Source organism: Mastigoproctus giganteus, chromosome 12 (assembly GCF_048544385.1).
Source record: "Mastigoproctus giganteus isolate SK-2022 chromosome 12, ASM4854438v1, whole genome shotgun sequence".
NCBI classification, from domain to species: Eukaryota; Metazoa; Arthropoda; class Arachnida; order Uropygi; family Thelyphonidae; genus Mastigoproctus; species Mastigoproctus giganteus.
The window spans coordinates 166,905,499-166,930,623 of NC_143586.1; the positions used below are offsets into that span (position 1 = coordinate 166,905,499).

General features: G+C 36.3%; 1 protein-coding gene across 1 annotated transcript in view; it reads right to left on the bottom strand.

Moving 5' to 3' along the window:
- LOC150077576 (uncharacterized) overlaps nucleotides 1–24,599 on the bottom strand; it is a 53,880-nt gene extending 29,281 nt beyond the window's left edge. Inside the window, exon 1 of the mRNA XM_090385949.1 lies at nucleotides 24,436–24,599. The gene's annotated coding sequence lies outside the window, so the exon portion shown is untranslated. The remainder of the gene's footprint in view (nucleotides 1–24,435) is intronic.
- Between the last annotated feature and the right edge of the window lie 526 nt (nucleotides 24,600–25,125).

Genomic DNA, 25,125 nt, shown 5'->3' on the forward strand with positions numbered 1-25,125 from the left:
CACTTGTTCTCAAAACCTGTGCTCCTGAACTTACTCCTATTCTTTGCCGCCTTTTTTCACTTTCTTATTCCAAATGTGTTTTTCCTTCTGCTTGGAAATTTGCTCATATCCAGCCAGTGACACATCCCTCCCATCCAAGTTTTTTGCAATTGCAATTACTTCTACTCTTTCTAAAGTAATGGAGAAATCAATTAACCGCCAACTCTTAAACCACCTAGAAACCATCAATCTGATCAATGATCGCTAGTATGGATTCTGTTAGTGTCGATCCACTGGTGATATTCTGGCTTATGCTACCCATTTATGGACTAATTCAATGGAAAGGTTCGGTGAAACCCAAATAGTTGTTCTTGACATCTCAAAGGCTTTTGATCGTGTTTGGCATAAAGGTCTTCTAAACAAGCTTCCATCTTATGGTTTGCCAACTGTTTTTTTGTAATTGGTTATCCAGTTTTCTCTCTGATCGCTCACTGAGGGTGATGGTAGATAAATCTCTGTCTTCTAACTTCTCCACTAATGCCGGTGTTCCCCAAGGTTCAGTTCTTTCCCCCACTCTTTTCCTCTTGTATATTAATGACCTTCTTCCATTAACTGGAAATCCTATCCATAGTTTTGCTGATGATAGCACATTGCATTCCACTTTCCATTTTGAGAAACCTTGTCCTGCTCAATCAGCTTCAATTTCTCGAAAATCTGCTACCAATTCCTTAAACGTAGATCTTCAGGCAATTCTCCAGTGGGGCAAAGACAACTTAGTTGATTTCAACCCTTCTAAAACTCAGTCTTGTCTTATATCTCGCAAAAAGGATTCTTCTGCTCCTATGCTTATCTTTTTAGTGACACTCCGATTTCTGGGCAAAATGACATATCTCTTTTGGGGATTACCCTGACTTCTAATCTCTCTTGGCACAAGCACATTACAAATATTGCTTCGTCTGCATCTAAAAAACTTGGTTTTCTCTTTCGCTCTCGGCGTTACTTTTCTTCCAAACAGCTGCTCACTCTGTATAAATCGCAAATCCGCCCTGCCATGGAATATTGTTCCCACATCTGGAGTGGTGGCCCCAAAACCTCTTGATTCCATTCAGAAGAGGACAGTTAGGTTAATTAATGATTCAACTCTAACAGAGTCTCTCCACTCGCTCTCTCATAGACGTACTGTTTCTGCTGCATGCCTCTTCTACAGATACTTCCATGGGCACTGTTCTTCTGAATTGGCTTCTATAATTCCCGCTCTCTCTTTCAAAACAGCCTGAACACATGGCGCCACTAGCCAACATCCATTTACTGTCCAACTTCAAACTCACAGAACCAACTTTTCATCTTACTCGTTTATTCATTCAACTGCCATTTTCTGGAACAACCTTACTTCATACGTATTTCCTGAAAATTACAGTCTACAGAAGTTCAAGTCTAATGTCAACAATCAACAAATATCTTCTTTCGTCTTCTCAACCTCCACCCAAGCATGGTACTAAGTACTATAGGTGCTAATACATCTCGTGTTTGGGGTTTACATAAAAAAAACAATCAATTACAGATATGAATTTTGCTGACTGAGACAGAACAAGATTCAACTTGTGAGCATAGCAATGGGTAAATAATGCTGATGGTGCTTTTTCTCTTACTTTAGCTTGAATGCCATTTAAATGTGATGCCATTACCTATGCTCCATCATATGCCTGTGCTGAGTTTATCAGCATCGATGTATTTTTCTAAATTTTTAAATATGCATTCTGTTACACCAGTAGCTGTTCTGTCTTTAAGTTCATCAAATCCTATGAAGGCTTCTTTAATTTCAGAATCCAATACATATCTAAAAACTGTGGAACACTGAGCTGAATTTGAAATATCAGTTGTTTCTTTAGCAATAATTTCTTCTATAGCAATTAATGTGGATCTTGCGATCTGTTCTTTAATATTATTTTCTACAGTTGTTCCTACTGCTTCAATCAAGTCATTTTGGATCTTATTAGAAACACCAGAAAAAACGGATGATGTCTGTAAATGATGTTCCAAATTTTCATCAAATTTTGCAGTGTAATTCAGTAACTCAATATAGTTTCCACAATTTAAAGGGGATTTGCCTTCATTATTACTGCGAAAAGCAAGTTCTTCTTTAATCAAAAAGCAAGTAGCAGATGATATTAATTTTTGCAGTATGTCTCTATTCTCCTTTACCTTTTTATTGTAAATTTCAACACTAAGTTTTTTCAGCTCAAGTAGATTCGTGTAGATCCAAATGTTTTCAATGATATTTGGCTTTCGTAATGCGCGGCAGATCTTTCGTGTTTACTTAAAGCATTAGGCAAATTAGTTAAATCACAATATCCAGTTCTTACCCACACACTTTCACTACATACAGAAAATAACAAGCATGGGAAACGAAAAAAGTCTATTTGTTGTAATACAGCCACACAACCAATCTTTCTTGCTGTACCACACGGTTTGAAATGTTCTTATTATTTCTGTCCCTTTATGCAGTTGAAGTTGTTTCAGTTCTGATGTTGGTCTTCCACTTTTAATCATATTAGACATTAGACTTTTCTTCATAAGACAGATTAGAAAAATTTTTAAGAGACTCACAGTCCATATTTGAAAATCGATAAATTTTGAAATAAAGCATTTGTAAAGTAATAAAGTAACAGCTCTATCACTAGAGGCAAACGATGCAACAACACACATGTGTACACTCCTCACTCTGCAAAGGCACTGAAGCAAAGGCAGAAGAATTTATTCTGCCTTTATAACATGGTATTTCGTGCATCTGGAGCTGCTTAACATGGCACATGGTTTAACAATGTAATGAGTTAGTATATATATATATATATATATATATATATATTGAGGTTGAAAGGCACAAGGAAATTGTCTAACCTCAATTTCCTGTCTTTCCTGTCTAACCTCAAAATATACAAATTTAATAAATATATCAAATTTCATGCATTAAATTAATATTTTTATAATGAATTGGAAATCATTTACTTTTTATATTTAATGATTAATATTTATAATTTTAGTCTGGCTATGCCTTGCCTAACCCGAGGGCACGTCCCTGTAACAACCCTACCAACCTTCGTATCGTCTGCAAACTTGGACATTAAGAAGCCTGATATACCTTTATCAATATCATTGATAAATACAGAAAATAGCAATGGGCTCAACACGGACCCCTGGAGGACACCACTAATAACATTAGTCCACGAAGAGCAGTGTCCAGTGATTATCACTGTCTTCTCACACTCAACCATCCCTTTATCAATAGCAGCAACTTGCCGTTAATGTCATACCACTCCGAGTTGTACAGTAGTCTTCCATGTGCAACAGTATCAAAAGCTTTCCTAAAATCCAAGTATATGATATCAAAATTATTATTTGCATCCAGTTCCTTTGTGACCACATCGTAGTCTCCAATCAAATTGGTCAGACAAGACTTCCCCTTAAAAAACCCATGCTGTGTCTGAACTATAACTGGGGTCTGTCTGGATGATCCTGCAGTGCTTCTTTAACCAGTGACTCCATCAGTTCTGTTTAAGTTTCTTATTATAATTGTTTAGGTTTAAAAAATTAAAATTCTTATGTTAATTACATACAGTGACGTGTTAAGTTATTTTAATTAGCTTAAATTTAAATTATACCTGTCATTGTTATAAATTTAGGGAATGCTTCTACTGTATGCTGAGAATGAGCAAAGCAGCAAAGGCAATGTAGCATTTGTAGCAACAGGTGAATCCAAGATAATGCAACACAGTGCTAAACTGCTTAAAGCAGATAATATTTCTCTGGCAGAAATTTTCACCATTGTATGGGAAAGGTGTAAATCAAAAACCGTATGTCATGTCCACAAATGTACAAGTCATGAAATTAGAACACCTGTGACGGATGACACTTGCCGTGGCACAAGCTCACACAAGAAAATGTTGCCTTGGCAGTTGAGGACAGACTGATGATATAAGGATAGCTGATGATGTGAGCAGGGTGCTAAATATCAGTCACGTGTCCACCTTACACCATTATCCATGACATACTATAGTAAAGGAAGATCTGCACAAAGTGAGTTGCCAAGTGCCTCAAAAATAAGTATATATGATTGAAAATGAACTGTCTGCAGCATCTGACATTAAAAAAAAAAAAAATATATATATATATATATAAAGTATATACTGTATAATGAAATTGTATATATGAGGTAGGGGTGGAGAGACTCTGTTAGAGAGAAGCCATTACTTAACCTAACTGCACCCTTCTGAATGGAATCTAGAAGCCTGAGAGAGATTTTGGGGGCACCACCCCAGATGTAGGAAAAATATTCCATGGTAGGGCGGATTTGCGATTTGTAGAGTGAACAGCTGTTTGGAAGAAAAGTAACGCCTAGAGCGAAAGAGAAAACTAAGTTTTTTAGATGCAGAGGAAGCAATATTTGTAATGTGCTTGTGCCAATTTCTTGCATAGAAATCGGAGTGTGACCAAAGGTAAGCACAGGAGCAGAATCCTTTTTGCGAGACATAAGACAAGACTGAGTTTTAAAAGGATTGAAAAATCAACTAAGTTGTTTTTGCCGCAATGGAAAATTGCCTGGAGATCGGCATTTAAGGAATTGGTAGCAGATATTCGAGATGTTGAAACTGATTGAGCAGGGCAAGGTTTCTCAAAATGGAAAGTGGAATGTAATGTGCTATCATCGGCAAAACTATGGATAGGATTTATAGTCAATGGAAGAAAGTCATTAATATACAAGAGGAAAAGAGTGGGGGAAAGAACTGAACCCTGGGGGACACCGGCATTAGTGGAGAAGTTAGAAGACAGAGAGCCATCTACCATCACCCTCAGTGAGCAATCAGAGAGAAAACTGGATAACTAATTACAAAAAAGTTGGCAAACCATAAGATGGAATCTTGTTTAGAAGACCTTTATGCCAAACACGATCGAAAGACTTTGAGATGTCAAGAGCAACTGCTTGTGTTTCACCCAACTTTTCCATTGAATTTGACCATAAATGGGTAACATAAGCCAGAATATCACCAGTGGATCGACACCGACGGAATCCATACTGGCGATCTTTGATCAGACGGAAGGTTTCTAGGTAGTTTAAGAGTTGGTGGTTAATTGATTTCTCCATGACTTTAGAAAAAGTAGAAGTAATTGCAATGGGACGATAATTGGATGGGAGGGATTTGTCACCCTTTTTAGGAACTGGCTGGATATGAGCAAATTTCCAAGCAGAAGGAAAAACACCTTTGGAATAAGAAAAGTGAAAAAAGGCTGCAAACAACAGGTTTTGAGAACAGGAGCCGCTAGAAATCCCACAAATCCCAGGAGCCGCTAGACCCTCAATACCTCATACCTCATAAACAGCCTTAGCACATTTATTGGAAAACCAAGGTTTAGATAAAAGCTTCTGGTGTCAAAAGACAAAGCTTCTGAGGTCAAACGTTGACATCAGAAGCTTTCAAACAGTAATCCAACCAAGGAAAGAAGAAAGAAATCTTGCAGGTCATCCCATTTTGCATTTTTGTAATGCCAAACAACACAAGGTTTGGAATAGCCATAAGATAAAGGCTCCTTTGCAGAAGAGACAATCACCAAGTTGTGATCTGAGGTGCCTAAAGGACCACTCACTTCAATTGTGTACTTAGAAGGGTTGTTTGTGAGAAAAAGATTTAGCATGTTGGCTGTATGGTTAGGATTGTCCGGTATTCTTGTAGGTAAATCTGTGCAAGGTCATCAGTAATTGCAAAAGCCTCAGCATCTTGAACCTTGCTGGTTCAGTGTGACTAGAAAAAGGAAGCCAGCTGGAGGTGTGAACCTCACTGTTAAAGTTGGACTGGCGAAAGTCAAGTTAGAAAGAGAGGAAGTCAAAGAGCTCCAAGTGATTAGTGAAGTTGGGAGAACAGTTGAGACAACAGATGAATTTGACACAATGAGATTTTAAGTCAGAGAAGATCGAAGAGAGGAGATTCCAAATTACCTGTCTCTGATAGGGAATATCGGAACGGACATATGCACGATACCACCTTTGAGGCAAAAGGAATCATACAGCGAATAATTTGGGCAACTGAGATGAGCAGTAGTTGAATCAACCGATAACAGATTATGTCAGAAAAAGTACATGGGGTTTGGCAGACTGCAAGTGGAAATGGACATCGCTGAGATTAGAATTGAGACCACATATATTTGTGAAATGAACTAGGAAGTGTTTGGGAGGTTTAGATCTTTTCGCAGATAAGCTTACTGTATTAGTTTGACAATTCATGGTGTATTCAATAGTAAGAAAAAGTGGGGGGGGGGGGGACGTGCTGTATGAAGTAATGAAATTTTAGGATATGGCGTACACCCAGATGCTAGACATAACGTGGCCTCAACAATGCCCCCCCCCCCCGCATACACACTACTCGGACTCCCTCCAGTCACTATCTGGCAGAGTAGAGGTAGCAAGATTATACATTAGCTGATCCGGAAGCCTCCTAAAGAGTTCCCAATAGGTTTGGTCCGGTTTACTAACTAGCGCCTGCCTGCGAACACCGTTTTAGAGTTGTACCCTCGAAATGTAAGGAAGATTGGATCTCGCCATGACGTTCATCATAACCTCAAAAGTCATCAGTCATACTGCATGATGGAAGAGATGGAGAAGGGTTGACCGGAACTTAGCTCTGGAGACTAAACATAGGTTCCACCACTTCAAGCCTCCAATAAGCAAAGTGGTGGTATTTCACCGGTTGATGAGAGTCAACTACCACCTAGTATTGCCTGGTAACACAAAGGGGGTGGCATTCCTCCCTGTGGTGTGGGTGCCACAACTCGACCCCTGCTTACATCGGTTCACACCTGGGTGGTCACCCACAGTGCTTGTCCATGGAGGTTATACCCAGGATTACTAACAGTCCCACCATCGTGAAGGTGCAAGCAGAAGATTTGGCTGTTACAGACCATCCGGACTTGGCCAAAATTGGGTCCATTTGACATTCAAGTCAAATATCAGTTCCATCAGCGTTTTAGGCTCCCAGGTAGCAAGTGCAGCTTGTCTGGCATGGCTGAGAGAATGTCTGTGGCAACCTCAACGCCCAATTTGTATATCAGTCTTTTACATGAAACAGTATCAAAAACTTTCCTGAAATCTAAATATACGACATCAATTTTTTTTTTTTTTTTTGCTTCAGTCCCTTTGTGACCACATCGCAGTATCCAATCAAACTGGTCAGACAAGATTTCCCCTTAACAAACCTATACTGTCTGAAGTATAATTGCAGCCTTGTCTAGATGATCTTCCATAACATATTTTACCAGTACAATATTTTCCATGGAACAGAAAAACTAATAGGTCTGTAATTGCTAGTGCCACCATTTGATTCCCTGTTATAAATTGGAGATACATTTGCACATCTGTAGTCCACAAGGACCTTTCCCAAATCCAAAAATGCTCTCATAATTATGGCTAAGGGTTTGCTTACCTCCTTTGCTACTTCCTGTAATAAATTAGACATATCCCATCTAACCCAGGTGCCTTTTTCATGTTCAACAATTTCAATTCCACTTTCCTCTCGGCATCCTCTTCCCAAAAAATTCTGTGTGGGAATGTAGATGCAAAATATCAATTCAGTTTATCAGCGATCGCAGCAGGATCATCAACCATCAAGTTAAACCATTTAATATCGAGTAGACCAATGTTATTCATCCCTTCCTTCTAGTGTTTATATAAATAGAAAGTCTTTGCTGTTTTTCTTAGCATTCTCTGCCAGAGACTTCTATCAATCTGCCTTAGCTTGCCTAACCTCCTTTTTGGCTTCATTGCAGACTAGTTTATATCTAATTTATATGCAAATTCTCTTCCACGAATGCCAAGTTCATTCGACATATTTAAATTTTGGTATACTTTTGTATGAAAAGCTTGGCTTCTACGATTAAAAACTTTCTGAGACCACTGTAGTCACCTTTACAAAAGCCTTTCCTTTATCCTTGATGGTAGTTAGATCTTTAGGTAATTCCACATCAATACAATATGATCACTGCCACCTAGTGGTTCTTTTATCTACAGATTCTCAATGCATGAAGAATTGCTACTGATAATCAGATCAAGAATATTGCTTTCTCTTGTTGCTGCTAAAGAAAACAGTCATCCAATAAATTCACAAAAGTTTTGCTAGTGTGGCCTATAACACACTCCTCTCATTTCAGTTTTCCCAGTGTTTATGTCACACCAAACACACTCAAGTTTCCACTGCCACCCAAGTCAATGGAATGCACTGCCTTTGATTTAATATGCTTCTTAACTAAGAGCATAACCTCACCCTCCTGTGCCATCTATTCTTTCCGTATACGTAGTACTCCCCATATTCAAATTCTGCTTCCCACGTCTGAATGTCATCACGTCTCTGCTATCCTTACAATGTCCACATTGGACGACTTAACTAGTAATTATTTATTCGCTATGCTCCTAGCATTAGTGTACATGCAAATATACATGCACCTATTCTTAGTTATGTTAATAATAACAGGTGCAGGTTTTTTTCATTTTCTGCGATTAATAGAAATAAGAAAATATCATTATCTCCTTATCAATTAATTACTAAGATCATAACTTTATAGAACACATAATAATACTATAGGTTTGCATTCTCTAAACTTAGCCATTTAGTTTACAACAGTATAACATTTAATACTCTTCTATATTACTCTTCTTTTTTTTTTTCAGTCACTTTCACAAAAAACCTCACATTCACAAGTCTTGCATAACAATATTCACAAACTGTGAACAGCCTAAAGCTAACAATAATACATTAAAACTACATTTAATCTATCAGTTTCTATTTGTATAATTTTAATGAAATTTGGTTTGATTCAACAAATATTTTTAAAAGCCAAATACGAAGTCCACTGGGAGTCCCTCTGTTACATGCAAACAGACAAACCATGGTGAAGACAACAGGTGCTAAGCACACACACACACACACACACACATACATATATATATATATATGAGCATGCTTAATAATAACAATAGATAAATAAAATAAATAAATACAAATAACTAAATAAAAATTAAATAATTTTTTTACTAAAATTTCAAACGCGGATACACGTTAACATTAGACTTGAATTTCTGTAGATTTTCAGGAAATACAGGAAGAATGACTCTTCCAGAAAACAGAGTTGAAGGGATAAATGAGGAAGAAAAGTTGGTTCAGTAAGTTTGCAGTTGGACAGTAAATGGATGTTCCGCGGTTGTGGCACATGTTCGAAATGGTTTGGAAGAGAGATGGGGAATTACAGGAGCCAATTCAGAAGAACAGCGTCTTCTGAATTGGCTCCTGTACAACAGTGTCTACAGACCGTCACTAGATAGTCTACTGGACCGATCCTATTTGTAAATCTATAGGTGGCTTCCGGATCAGGTCTATAATCTTTCTGCCTCTACTCTGCCAGATAGTGAATGGAAGAAGTACAAGTAGTGTGTATGTATGGGGGGGGGCATTGTCAAGGCCACATTATGTAAAGGAGCATGGTACATTCTTTCCATGTGTACACCATATCCAAAAATTTCATTACTTCATACAGCATGTGTGCCTCCCCACCTTTCTTACTTCACCTTTCACTGAATACATCATGAATTGTCAAACTAATAGAACAATTATATATCTGCGAAAAGGTCTAAACCTTCCAAATACTTCCTCGTTCATTTCACACATATAACTGGTCTCAGTTCCAATCCCAATGATGTTCATTTCCATTTACAATCTGCCAAACCACATGTACTCTTTCTGGCAGAACCCCAGTTATCAGTTGATTCAACCACTGCCCATCTCAGTTATCCAAATTATTCACTATTTAATTCCTTTTGCTTCAAAGATGGCACTTGTGCATATGTCCACTCTGATATTCCATCAGACTTAGTAATTTGGAATATTCTCTTTTCGATCTTCTCTGCCTTAAAATCTCTCTACCACATTCTGTCAAATTCATCTGTTGCTTCTATCAAATCTCCCAACTCCAGTAATCACTTAGAATTCTTTGACTTCTCTTTGAAACTTGACTTTCTCCGGTCCAACTTTCCTTACAGTGAGGTAATTCTCCTTGGTGATTTTAATGTTTACAACTTCAGCCGGCTTCTATTTTCTAGTCACACATATCCAGGCTGTTCGAGACGCTTAGGCTTGTTGCAAATACTAATGACCATGCAGATTGTTCATTTACTTACCAGAATGTCAGACAATCCTAACCACACAGCCACCATGCTTTATCTGTTTTTCACAAACAACCCTTCTAAGTGAACTCCTTATTCCAAAGGTGTTTTCCCTTCTACTTCGAAATTTGCTCATATCCAGCCAATTCCTAAAAAGGGTGACAAATCCCTCCCATCCAATTATCATCCCATTGCACTTACTTCCACTCTTTCAAAAATACTGGAGAAATCAATTAACCACCAACTCAAACTATCTAGAAACCTTCCATTTGATCAATGATTGCCAGTATGGATTCCGTCAGTGTCTATCCACTGGTGATATTCTGGCTTATGTTACCCATCTATGGACAAATTCAATGGAAAAGTTTGGTGAAACTCAAGCAGTTGCTCTTGACATTTCAAAGGTTCTGATCATGTTTGGAATAAAGGTCTTCTAAATAAGCTTCCATCTCATGGTTTGTCAACTGTTTTTTGTAATTGGGTATCCAGTTTTCTCTCTGACCGCTCACTGTGGGTGATGGTAGATGGCTTTCTGTCTTCTATCTTCTCCACTAATGCTGGTGTTCCCCGAGGTCAGTTCTTTCTCCCACTCTTTTCCTCTTGTATATTAATGACCTTCTTCCACTGACAGGAAATCCTATCCCTAGTTTTGCTAATGGTAGCACATTGCATTCCACCTTCCAGTTTGAGAAACTTTGCCCTGCACACACAGTTTCAACTTCTCAAATATCTACTGCCAATTTCTTAAATGTTGATTTTCAGGTAATTTCCAGTGAGGCAAAGATAACTTAGTTGATTTTTCAATCCTTTTAAAACTCAGTCTTGTCTTATGTCTCGCAAAAAGGATTCTGCTCCTGTGCTTACCTTTGGTCACACTCCGATTTCTAGGCAAGATCATATATCTCTATTGGGAATTGTTGTTGTCGTTATTTGGTTTTTAGGAGCATTAGCAACTAAGGCCATATTGCTCCGGGGATATGCGGTGGTCATTCCTGACCTTTCCGCATCCTCCGTATTTGGTGGTGACGGGCTCGAACCCCGGTCTAATAAAGAAGCGTGTGCTACGTACTACTGCTCCTGCCCACCTGGCTACGGAGGTGCCCTATTGGGAATTACCGACTTCTAATCTCTCTTGGTATAAGCACATTACAAATATTGCTTCCTCTGCATCTACAAAACTGGATTTTCTCTTTCGCTCTCTGTGTTACTTTTCTTCCAATCAGTTGTTCACTCTGTACAAATCAAAAATCCATCTTACCATGGAATATTGTTCCCAAATCTGGAGCAGTGGCCCCAAAACCTCTCTCACACTTCTAGATTCCATTCAAAAGAGGGCAGTTAGGTTAATTAATGACTCATCTCTAACGAAGTATCTCCACTCTCTCTGTCTCATAGACATTCTGTTTCTGTTGCATGCCTTTTCTATAGATACTTCCATGGGCACTGTTCTTCTGAATTGACTTCTATAATTCCCGCTCCCTATTCCAATTTAGTACAAACATGCGTAATTTGTGATTCTGATGACACTGTACACCCACATATGCATGGCAATAAAAGTGAATGTAGGACTCCACACATGGGTTTTCTGCCCAATACAGCAATCTAAACCACCAGCATGAGACTAAAATTACACGATTGCATGTACCAACTTTATGTGAAAAATAACTGTTCGCTGTATAAACCTGCTAAACAGCTAGAAGCTATCACTGCCATCTAGCAGCAGATTTCCATACCAAAATGCATTGCAAAAGTAAAAGTCCAAAAACTTGTGTAGCATATCATATTGTAATTTATACATGGCAAATTCTGTCTAAAAAAAATTACATCTAAAAGTTAAGCAGAACTATCTCTAAAAAAATTATATTATGCATAATTTTATTTTTATCATGGGTATCTAGCAAAAGTATTTGAAAGGACATTCATTGCAATAACAGAGTGAAAATTTACATTTTCATAACTTGATATTTCTAAAAGCAGATATATGATCTATAAATAAATAATAATACTCAGTATAATCAAGGGCTATTTAACGATTTTATGTATATACTCTTTACCAGATAAAAACATATAAAGTATCAGATTTCCCATTTGACAAATGGGTAGTTGCCAGGACTCTGCTCTCTCTGCCTGATATTAAGAATACAATGAATCATTCATGAAAGAATATCTGAATATTGGTATATTTATATTATTTACAATACCTTATAAGTCAAAAAATTAACATTTTTAGTTAATATTTTTAAGGACCCTGCAAAGTGTTCGGAGGAAGAATGTGAGACATATCTGCAGTGATATTATGTTACATATAAACTACTATAATCTGGCTCTTTGTACTTGTAATTTTCTGATTTTTTTTTGGGGAGCGGGGTCAATGGGTGGTTGATTGCCAGAATAAGCTTCCATGAGTTGTTGTAGAGGTGGATAGTTTGAATAAATTCAAGAAAGAACTAGACAAACTATTGGAGGGAATGGATAGGTGAAATGGGATTTTTTTTTTTTTCTTTTGGCTGATGCTGTATAAGCTTGCTTTCTTGCATCATTTGCCACTATTAATACTAATGATAATATTCCAAATGAAAAAATCTAAAACTGAGGGAAGGGCAAGTATATAATCTATGATCAGTGAAAAAAATTAGTGATAAATTACGTAAATCACAATGAAATATTGTTTTCAATTCAACAAACTGATTAAAAATTAAATTTTTATAATTAAAAAAAAAAAAAAAAAAAAAAAAAGTCTAACAGATACCATGGAAAAAAGATGTATTCCAATTGGGGGTATCAATGGAGGGTTAGAAGAAAAGAATATGTAGCTATTGCAAAAATACAGTGCAATACATTATGAAACATGACAAGAAGTGGAATATCATCTTGATGTCTGCAACTTCACAAACTGAGTGCAGAATAAACTTAATTAGTTTAAAAAAAACTTTTAAAGTCTGCCTAAATTCTAGTTGCTTTTTGGTATCTTTATTGGTTTTGTTATACAATATTCTAAATCAAGATGATTCTGAATCTATTACACATTATCAAAACTGTGTTTGATTGTGTTTTTTATGATACTGGTCTCAGGTTTTGCTTCTACAACAATAAATCACATATTATTCAAAAAAGTCATAAACAGGAATCAAGTTTACAATATTACCAGAAGTTAATGTTTTTTTTTTTTTTTTAAATACAGAATTAAGAATCTGATGTGCTTGTGCAATTACTAACTGGTAAATCAAGGTATTACACGTACAACTATAATAGCTGAAACAATAGTGCAATGGATAAAAGTGTTTCACATGTGTTTTTATTAATTTGATTTTCTCTGATCTAATCCAGACACAGCAGGGATTGTACCATCATCATCATCTTCAGCCATTTTCAATCCACTGCAGGATGAAGGCCCTCTCCAGCAACTTTCCAGTTCCTTCTGTTTTTTGAGCACTGGCCATCCATTTACTACCCACAAACTCATGAATTTCATCTATCCATCTCCGCCTTTGTCTTCCAGGTTTTCTTCTAGCTCCTTTTGGATACCATTCTGTTATTTTCTTAGTCCATCTGTCATCATGTCTCTGAGCTATGTGTCCTGCCCAAGACCATTTTAGTTCTTTAGTTTTGATAAGAATGTTCTTTACTTCAGTTTGCTGCCTAATCCATGTGTTTCTCTTCTTATCTAACAGTCTGATTCCCAATATAATTTGTTCCATTCTTTGCTGTGTAGTTCTCAGCTTCTCTTCCATTCTTTTGGTGAGTGCCCAAGTTTCACTTCCATAAGTAATGGTGGGGAGTATACATTGGTTCATTATTTTACGTTTCAGACAAACTGGGATATTGCTCTTCAGTATGTGACTATATTTTCTGAATGCTATCCATCCAAAATTTATTCTTCTCTTGACTTCCAGCCATTTATCATTATTACAGCTAATAACTTGTCCCAGATAAGTATATGACTCCACCTTTTCAATTACTGCTCCTTCAATCATTATTTCCCTTTCTGTGGCATACTTGTTCAATCATTACTTTTGTTTTAGCCATATTCATCTTTAGTCCAAAATCCTTACTAACTGTGCATAACTGATTAAGATTTTCCTCTAATTCTTTGGGATCGTGGCTTATAACCACAATGTCATCTACAAATCGTAAATGGTTTAGGTACTCTCTGTTCACATTGACTCCTTTCTGCGACCAGTCTAATCTTCTGAAAGCTTCCTCAAGAGCAGCAGTAAACAGCTTCGGAGATATTGTGTCTCCTTGTCGAACTCCTTTCTCAATTTTAAATTTCCTACTGTCTTTGTCTAGTCTAATAAGTCTTTCTCATATATTTTCTTCAAAATCATAATATATGGGGTATGTATGCCTTGTCTTTCCAGTGCCCGAAACATTGCCTTATGCTGTATGGAGTCAAATGACTTTTCATAATCCACAAATGCCAGGCATAATGGTGTTTTATATTCATTTGCTTTCTCCATTAGTTGTGATATTACGTGAAGGTGATTCATAGTTGAGAATCCTGTCCTAAAGCCAGCTTGCTCTTTCGGTTGATTCTCATCAAGTATTCTTTCTAATCTGTTAGTAATGACCCTTGTGAACAACTTGTAGATATGGGATAACAAGCTAATTGGTCTATAATTTCCAATTTCTGATTTATCTCCTTTTTTATGCAGCAAAACTATGATTGCATTATTCCACTGCTTAGGCGTCACACCTTTTCTAATGCACTTTGTGAAGAGCCTTGTCAGTTTTTGTGTTATGTCTCTTCCTCCCAACTTTAACAACTCTACAGTAACTTCATCTTCCCCCGGGGCTTTCTGATTCTTCATTTTCTTCAATGCATGTTCTACCTCATCAGGAAGAATATCAGGTATGTCGTATGTGTTGCTATTTTGCAATCCATCTTCCCCACTGCTGGCATCATTCCCCTGCTCCTTGTATAATTCTCTATAGTAGTCTTCTGCTATTTGAATTATGCCTTCTCTGCTGTTTATAAGTACACCATCACTATTCTTCAGTTTCAGTATCATTTGTCTTTCTGTATTACTGCTCATGGCTGCTGATTTAAATCCTTTGTTTTCCCTTAATGCTTGTTCTTCTTTTCTTGTGTTAAATTTTCTTATGTCCTCTCTAAGTCTCTTTCTAATGGCTTTACATAACTCAGTATACTCAATTTTCTCCCTGTCAGTATTTTTCTTGCTTTTCATTTGTCGTCTTCGGTTCATCATGACAAGTGTTTTTTGACTAATTTTTTCTTCTTTGGATTTCTTTTTCCCTATAGGTTTCTTGGGCTTTATCACTTTCAGAAAGTTGTAATATTCCTCGTCGATATCTTGGTCCTGAGCAGTCTGCAGAAGCTCAAACTTGTTCTAAGTTCCAGTACATACTGCTTTTCTCCTCTTCTGTTATCTCAAAGACCTTTGTGTTATTTACTCGAATCAGTTTTTTCCTTTCCTACATCTACAAATGTATATCAAGTGTACATCTTACCATTCTGTGATCACTTCCAACATTTAGCTTATTCAGGACGGTAACATCATTCACAATATATCTTCTGTTAGTGAGGATGAAGTCGATTTCATTAGTAGTTAATCCATTTGGACTCTTCCATGTCCACTTTCTGTTCACCCTTTTCTTGAAAAAAGTGTTCATTACTGACAGTCCTTGAGATTCTGCAAATTCCACAAGTCTTTCACCTCTTTCATTTCTTTCACCAATTCCAAAATTTCCTATAATTCCCCTTTCTGCGCTGTTTTGTCTTTTTCCAACCTTAGCATTGAAGTCCCCCATAATAATAGTGTAGTGGGTTTTCTGCTCATCTAGAAGACTCAATTTCGGTGTACATTTCTTCAAGTACATTTCTTTAGTAATGGGTGGGATTGTACCACCCATTACTAAACCTTGATTCATTTGAGAGAAAACCCAAATTAAGTGTTATAAATGAGAGATACAGATGGTATGCTGCGAGGAAGAGAATTCACTGATTAAATAAACTGACCACTGAACTGTTAAAACTGGAACCTTATTTCTAACTTTTATATTACTCATACCTTTAATTTCATAATAAAATATTTTTGAAAACCTGATTTTATTGAAAGACAGTTGTGTGCTGGTAAATTTTAGGAGTTTGTACTATAGTTATGTTTAACGTTCTTTTTAAAAAATCCATATACAAGGCTTTAAATCTTACCCGGAAATATTCTGGGTCATATCAACTAGTTGCCTTATATTATTGGAGAATAAAAGGTGCCTATATACTAGAGGTCTGCCTGGGCCTGGCCCTCAGGCTTTGGTCAAACCCGGCCCTCGGCTAGGTCGGGTAATACAAACTATGTTCGGGCTTCAGTCGGGTACAAATAATGTAATGAACTGTCATATCAAACATTTCGGACTTTTTCAGGCTATTTCATACATATATATTTTTTTTTTATATGAATTTAAATTCTTAAAGATTTTTTAGAAAAAAATGTGTATTATTTGTGTTGACACTTTTAATTGACCAATAGGTCGCACTTCGTTGATGTCTCCAAAATTCACCGAAATTTGCTCTTTCGTGGAAATCCTCCAGCAGTGCACGCGCCGAAATAAATTTTAGTGCAGCCAGAAGAGCATCAAATCAATTTAAGTAGTGTCAGTATTCACTGTATTTTATTTCTGCACAACAATTTGCAATAAAAAGTATGTGAAGAGAGGGTGGCTGGTATATGTGGATATTGATATTCGTTTTGGAATTATATTAAATATGGTATATTGGAAATTTATTACATTTAAGTCTTTTTATAATTAATATTAATAATTATTATTGGATAATTGCATACACTGAGTGATCAAATGAATTATGACCACCTATCTAATGTTCGTAGGTCCTCCTTTTGCCCTCAGTTATCAGCTATCCGAACAGCAGCTATCCGAAGTGGCATTGATTCAACAAGATGTCGGAAGCGATCAGGAGGTATGGCCAACCAAGCTGTGTGTAATGCAGCTAACAATGCAAGTATGGTGGTGATTGGTGTATCCAGACGCCTGATATGCCTTTCCATAGTGTCCCACAAGTGCTCTATGGGATTGATATCGAGGGAGTTTGGAGGCCAATCGATATGCTGGAAGTCAGAACTGTGTTCCTCAAATCATTCCTGCACATCAAGTGCCCGATGGCTTGCCGCATTGTCATCTTGGAAGACACCATCGCCATTCGGGAAAAGGTGTAACATAGCGGGGTGTACACAGTCAGCAAGCAGTTGACGATAGCAGAGACCACTGATACTTGTTCCACACACACCAGGGGTCCAAGTTCTTGCCAGTGAAACGCCACACACAATACAACTACCTCCACCGGCCTGCACTTTTGATACCATGCATGATGAATGAAGAGCCTCGTGTTGTTGATGCCAAATCCGTACACAACCATCCACAGTATGGAGTAAATAATGTGACTCATCCGACCAGCACACCTTCTTCCAGTCTTCTAATGTCCAACTTTCATTCTCTTTGCACCGGGCAAGTCTTTTACGCCGACGAACCTTGGTTAGGAGAGGCTGCCGTAGGGGTCGTCTGCTGACACAGCCCATACATGCGAGTGTGCGATGCATGGTCAAGCCAGATATTGTTCCAGGTTTGCCCATGTTGTATTGGGTAGTCAACTCTTCAACAGTGCTGTTCCTGTACGAGTCATTGGACCCGGCGCTCACCTCTAACATCAACCTTTCACTGACCTTTGCAGTTTTACCGTCGGGTCTTTGTTTGGCCATTTTGATGCCAGTCCTGGTACACTTTAAAAACGGCGGCTCTCGAACACCCCACCAGTTCAGCCATTTGGGAAATCAAGGTACCAGCTCATCTAGCTCCCACAATCTGTCCTTTATCAAAGTCCAATAAATCCTTTCTTTTACCCAACACGCTCGGAATTTTACTACCTACTGAACCACTGACATCTTATCTATGCTACATAGGTCGACTCTCGTACCTCACGTGGTCAAACAAGTCATATTCAATTTTCATAGGGGTGGTCATAATTCAGTGATCGCTCAGTGTATATAATAATTGGATAATTGTTATATAATTATTAATATTGAATTTTGAATCTGAAAGTTTTTTTTTTTTTTATTATGAACTTCAGAAACTAATGCTAGCAATTTTATTTATATAAAAAATTTCAGTCAGGCTGGGATAAAAATCAGTTTAAGTAGGTCAGGTATGGGTAATGAATTTGAAAAACAAATTTGGGCTTGGGTTGGGTTGGGCCACCTAGACTTCAGGCCGGGTAAAAATAAAAAATGTAGACCCATGCAGACCTCTACTATATACCAAATAAACACTATCTATGAAAATACTTCTACAGCAGTAACTGAACAAGCCACAAGTGTAAAATCGAATTAGAAATCACAGATTCATCTGTTCACCTCTTAAAATGGTCAACTGTTTTCAGAAATCTCTTTATTATGTGCAGAATTTTTAATTTGATCAAATTTTCATTATAACATTGGTGATATTTTTAAAATAAACAAACATATAAACTGAAAATATTTAAAATTTGAATGTATTTGTACTTTTGCTGGTTCCCTGCAAAACTAAATTTAAAACAGTATGTTTTAGAGTTTTGCAGAGAACCAGCAAAAGTACATATACACTCAAATTTTAAAATTTTTCAGTTTATATATTTGTTTATTTTAAAAACATCACCAATGTTATAATAAAAATTTGATCAAATTAAAAATTCTGCAGCTTAATAAAGGGATTTAGAAATTTTCCCAAAAATGATACTATGATAACTAAGATAACTGATATGAACCAGCTCACTGGCAAATGCTTTACCTGAGCATTTGCCAGTGAGCAAATGCTTTGAGCAATTATGGCAGCCCATTCTCATCTCCTGTAGGCTGATCTGTTGCCCTACTGCCCCAGAGGAAAAGAAAGCAAGGGAAACTTGGCAAAACCTTGCAAACCCAGATGAAATTCCTGTATCTTAAAGCCCTCAGAGACATCCCATTTATACTGGTCACACTTGATCTTTTCTAAAATATGAATTACATTCCCATAGCCTTCTTTAATATGAACAATGTGCAGAACAGTATATACAGGAAAAAGAAATAAAATAATTAAGGGAGAAAATTAAACAAAAAAGAGACAGAGAGAGAGAGAGAGAGAGAGAGAGAGAGAGAGAGAGAGAGAGAGAGAGAGAGAGAGAGAGAGAGAGAGAGAGAGAGAGAGAGATATATAAAGATTAACACTACCCTAAGGAAATAATGAAGACCAAGTAAATAAATCTGTGGTATCCGAGTCTCCGCAATTGAGGTTGCAAATAATACATAAAAAAATACTAAAACATAAAAGACATAATAGTATCTATGAACTTTGTTTCAACTTATGCTGAAGCACCCCGCTACACACTTGACTATTTCGGTCCTGTTCTTCCTGCAAACGTCCTGTTGACTCGATTCCCTCTACCTACAGTCAGTTTCTCATTTACTGTTGCTTGTAGTAGACAAATCTGATATTTTTGATAATTTTTACATTAAGTGAATTCTTAGTTTTCTTATTTTTATTAACCATACATTCAAAGCAAAGTGCTAATGAAAAAAAAAAAATCATTAAAAAAAAAAAAAGACAACGCAAAAGTTATGGTTTAGATGTTAAATTAGAAGTTATATGTCGAAAAGAAGTGGAGAATGAGTAATCAATATAGTTAAACTTTGCTTGACCTTAAATTGTTCAACATATTATAATAAAAAATGTCTAATAAAATAATTGTCTAATTTTTTTAGTTTCCTTTAATCCATTTTTTACTATGTACAACTATATAATACACATGAAAATTTGGTCCCTGTTTTAAGTGGAATTTTCTGAAACCAATTATCCTTGGATAATAAGGATAATTGGTTTCAGAAATCCAGGATTCTAAACAGAATCCTGGATTCTGTTTAATAACTAACTTCATAAAAACCAATCATATCAATAACAACAGCAGAGGGATTCTGCAACAGTGTAAAAACATGCATAACTAACATGTATTTTTCTATATGCAGAAATCTTCCACCTGGTATACATTAAATTCCAATCTTTTAAGTGAGAAGGTCTAACTAAATGTTGTCAGGCAACATTTGGATCAATCATGAGGATCAGTCCCAATTATCATGTACACCAGATGTCATCCAATTCTGAAAATTCTTCTCTGAAAGGTGGAGTGGGTACTGGCACATATTCATTGGGTGGCACTGAAGAAACTACAGCTTTTTGAACTAGAATTTTAAACTTCAATAATGCCACCAATACAAAAGTAGCTAGCAATCATCATGCTGGTTTTATGCTCTCTCCTTATTTAAAGTACAGTAAAAGACACTCATAACTACTATGAAACCATTCATCTAATGCTGACTGCAACTACCACATGAGATGCAAAAATGAGATGCTCAATGTGTCTTGATCACCTATAGATTGATAGATATTTCATATGTACTGCAAAACTCAGTGCCACCAACAATGTTGTGCTTCACCTGCTTTGGACCTATATAGCAGAACAAGTCTGTAATCACTTACAAATTTCAGTAGTGAAAGCAAACTGGAAAAAAAAATACTACAGGCTCTTATGGATCACATTACTGGTACACAATTATGAAATACACATAAATGTTGTAAAAACATGAAATCTTTAATTGCTATCATCATAGCAGAAAAAAAGAATGACAACTGGATTCGGCACACAAAATATACAAGATATGGTTAAATATAAAAACTAACCTATTTTGTTGCTGCATATTTGAAAAAGCAGCAAATGAAGTAAGCAATCCTTTAGCTATGATAATGAGAGCATCCCTGATTCAAGGACAGCCAGTACAGACAAAGATGTACTAGAAATCCAAAGGGCATCTGTACAGTCTGACATGAAGTTCTCTGAGCAATGTAAACAGAAATTCTACCAATGTCAATACTGCATATACAATTTTAAACCTATTTTAAGTAGGACATAAATCTGCTGGAAAGAAAGCAGTGAAAAGCAAAGGATTAGTTGGGTGGAAAAATTGGTATTCTTACCATAAAATAATGGGAGGGGTTCTATAAACTGCATCATCTGGAAACTGGGCATTAATTATTGTTGAAATAAAGTTCCTGAGTACTGTACTGTTAAATGACAATATGCATAAATTTAAAGGATTGGACAAATTATTATAAAGGGTAGGCATAAAGTTGATAATTTTTAATCTTTAGCACACAGAACACAAATATTAATAGCAACACTACATATTTCATTAATTTGATCAGTTTCTCAGTTGAGAAACATTAAATGCAAAATGTGCTATTTTAAGCCACTTAAAATAACATATGTATAGGAAAACATGTCAACAGTGTTTTGCTTTAATTCTTGTGCCATCAACTTTGGATGACAGTGCATTCGTTGCATGTGTAATAATAGTTCAGTTTTGGTATAAAAAAATTTACAGAATACACAGTTGGAGATTTCATCCAAAAATGAAATCTACTACTACACATATAGAATTATGAATCGCCAATTATGATAAAAATTTTGCAACAGGTGGCACTATCATTTTCTGCATTCCTTAGAAAATATTGTTCCACACAAAAAAAATTCCAGATAGACTGGCAAATGAAAATAACACCACACACCATTGCTAAAAAAAAAAAAAAAAAAAAAAGAAAGAAAGAAAGAAAATGCATGAAAAATTGCCACATCAATAGTTTATAACCTAGCCAAGTGCGTCAGGATAAGAAAAAAGTAACTTTTAAAAGGATCCATGTCTCATCCTGGTAAGCAAAAATGTACCTTTCAGTTAAAGAAGCCAGTTTTTAAACAATTATTGAAAAAAAAAAAAAAAAAAAACTATCGTATAAACCAAAATACTACAGATGAACCTACCTTGAGAAAGAATTGTCTTGATACCATACATGATGACATTTGTAACGGTAAAGATATTAGAGAAAAGTGCATTTGAATGTCCACTAATAAAAGGGTAGCTGCTCCTAGCCGTTATGCTGTACATTTGGTATGTGGAAAATCAAATGCAGAGATATTCTAGGGAAGGTAGTAGATATTCTGATTTACAGAGATATTCTACAAAAACCCCATAGCCGAGTGGTCATGAGCAGGAGGGCAGTAGCACACACTCTTTGAGTAGACCAGGGTTCAAGCCCCTGACTGCTAAATACGGTCGATCTGCCAACCTGCACTGGACCAGCAGATTATGGTCCATTTTTCTCGGTATGAATTGTTGAGGAGGCTTCCATCCTGCAGTGGGTTGATAATGGCTGCAGTTTACCTTTTTTTTTTTCTACAAAAAGTAGTAAAGAACAAAAAAAAAAAAAATTGGAGGTAATTGTGCAGTCAAACATGAAGTTCGTGTTCTCTTGTCCTTGCTTATAGGGTTCTCAAAAATATTCAAGATCATTCCACAAGTGGCAGATATCAGAATGATTATTTGTGGCTATTATAACCAGACTGAGAATTGACCTATGAAAAAGCCTGCATTTTTTTTTTAATGGTGCTTCCCTAGTATGATAAAAGCAGCTTCTGCATTACAGGTTTCTACCCTGGGTATGATATCACATATCCAAAATGTATGATACCACACTCAGGGTAGTGAAGAATGAAAAGGAGTCTTTGTGCAGTCAGATACAAAGTGCTATGAACAATGCAGATGGGCTACAAGGCTCAACTGGGGTTTCATCAAGGAGGTATAGAAATTTTTTTAGGAAGTTAATTATCATGTTGTACAAAGCATTGAACAGGCAAATCTTGAGTACTGCACACAGGTCAGAAAGCCACATTTTAAGAAGGATGTGAATCTGTTGTAACGGGTGCAGAGAACGGCAATGAGATAAGTGAAAGGAACAAAATGGGTGCTCTTACCAAAGGCTTCACTTCTGCAAACTGCATCATCTGGAGACTAGGCACCCGCAAGATTTGACTTAAGTGTTTAAGCATTTGAATGGAATGGGTAAGCTCAGTAATGATGGTATCCTCCTTCTTGCCAAGCCTACAAACATGAGGGGACATAAATTCAAACTGGGGAAGGATGGTTGCAGGATAGATGCACAGAAGTTTGCCTTCATGCAGCAAGTAGTTGACCGTTGGAAACAAACTTCCATCTGGTGTTTTATAAGTTTCAGTTTGACAAAATTCAAGGAAGAACTACACAAACTATTAGAAGGAATGGATATTTGATGTGGAAATAAGTTTGCTTATTTTACATCATTTGCATTACTAATACTAATAGTAAATACAAAGGATAGTCTTAGTCTGAGATAAATATAAATGTGTTCATTAAGTATGCATCGAGAACTAAACAAATTTTTATTTTTCACTATATACAGTGAGATAAGTGTTAAATTTCCATAATGTTTTTTTATATGATGTAAATATATACAGTGTAATGCTACATAGTGAAACTATGACTTCTGGGCTCACTCATAAAATTTTTGGAATGGGCTCCCTTGTGCTCATTAAAATCAGGTAATCTTGACCCTTCACTCCCTCCCCTGCAGTGAGAAAACTTAGTGGCAAAACTGCCATATTAGCTGTCCCCCCCCCCCACAACTGCAGTGGCAGTCCTGATGGAATGGTAGTTTCAGCACTGGTTGTGCTCTACTATCATTACTGTCTCCCCATTAGTGTGCCCCTCACATTTTAAAAGCAGCAAGTAGTTTCCTCCATCTAATTACCAACACTACTGATACTACACCAACTCTTATGCAGTTTCTCCATTTCTTAGTCACTGAAGGCAACACTCTTAGTATACTTTCATTTTTTTGGGTTTCTGAAATATTAGATTCAAATGCAACACTAACTAAAAGATCAATTATTAAACTACTGCATTAACTATTATTTTGCTCATTCAACCTTTATTACACTTTCTTAGGTAAAGTGAAAAATCACCTAGATAAGTGATATATTAATGGCAAATAAAAATCACGAGGATCTCCAGCAATCTGAAAAAATAAGACTAGTCAATGTGGTATTCGTTTCAATCATATAGCGACCAGACTCAATGCATTTCCGAAATCAATTCCCACGATTTCTTCAGATACTGGTGTGCAAAAGGAATTGTCTACAACGTGAAGTTACTATTTTAAGCAACATAAGCAATTCAAATCTATTATCATTAATATATATATATATGAATGCATCATCAGTACACAGTGTGCTAAATTAAAAAAAGAAAACAAAAAAAACTGCTGAATTACAGATGATATTCAATTAGAATGTCAAATTAATTAAAAATGTACTCTGATTATTGAAAACACAAGGTTAGATCAAGCAAACCTACCTTCTCTAAGCAGCAGTGGTGAAGTACGCCATAACAAAACGCACAGTATCGACAATTAGAGAAGAAATAAAAATACCGTGCACTACAAAGAAAATGATAAAAGACTCGACGACATTTCCACAAAATAACAAATAGAGTTCATGATCAAACAAAATGACAAAAAGTCTAGAGCTTTTTTTTTTTTTTTTTTTTTTCGAAAATCACAGAACAGTCGAAATTTGCAATATACCACTACATCCAACACAGAACCATTTGATTTCGAGAGTTCCCTACATATATCAAAAGAGTTGAGAGTATATTATTATTTTATAATGTGATATTTGTGTGCTTTATGAAATTCAAAAATTGCAATTGGCATTAGCAGTATTATTGTTTTGTCCTATTTCTTTTCCAAAATATAAAACGTTATATGATTAATATCCCAAGATGTTAAAATCAATTTGAGCGATTTCCTCCTTCATTAACAATTTTCAGAAAAACATATCACGCTATTGCTGAATTTAACTAAAGAGTTTTCTAGCAGTTTATGGACAAAAAGACAGAGTAGGAATTGATAAATTGCTCTTCTGGACTAATATTATTGGTGGAATCCTGCACACTTTGTTGATGAGTCCATTGTTATTTTGCATATTTATCAGTGATAATGATGAAGATATATCAGGCTGAATACCCAAGTTTCCAGATGATACA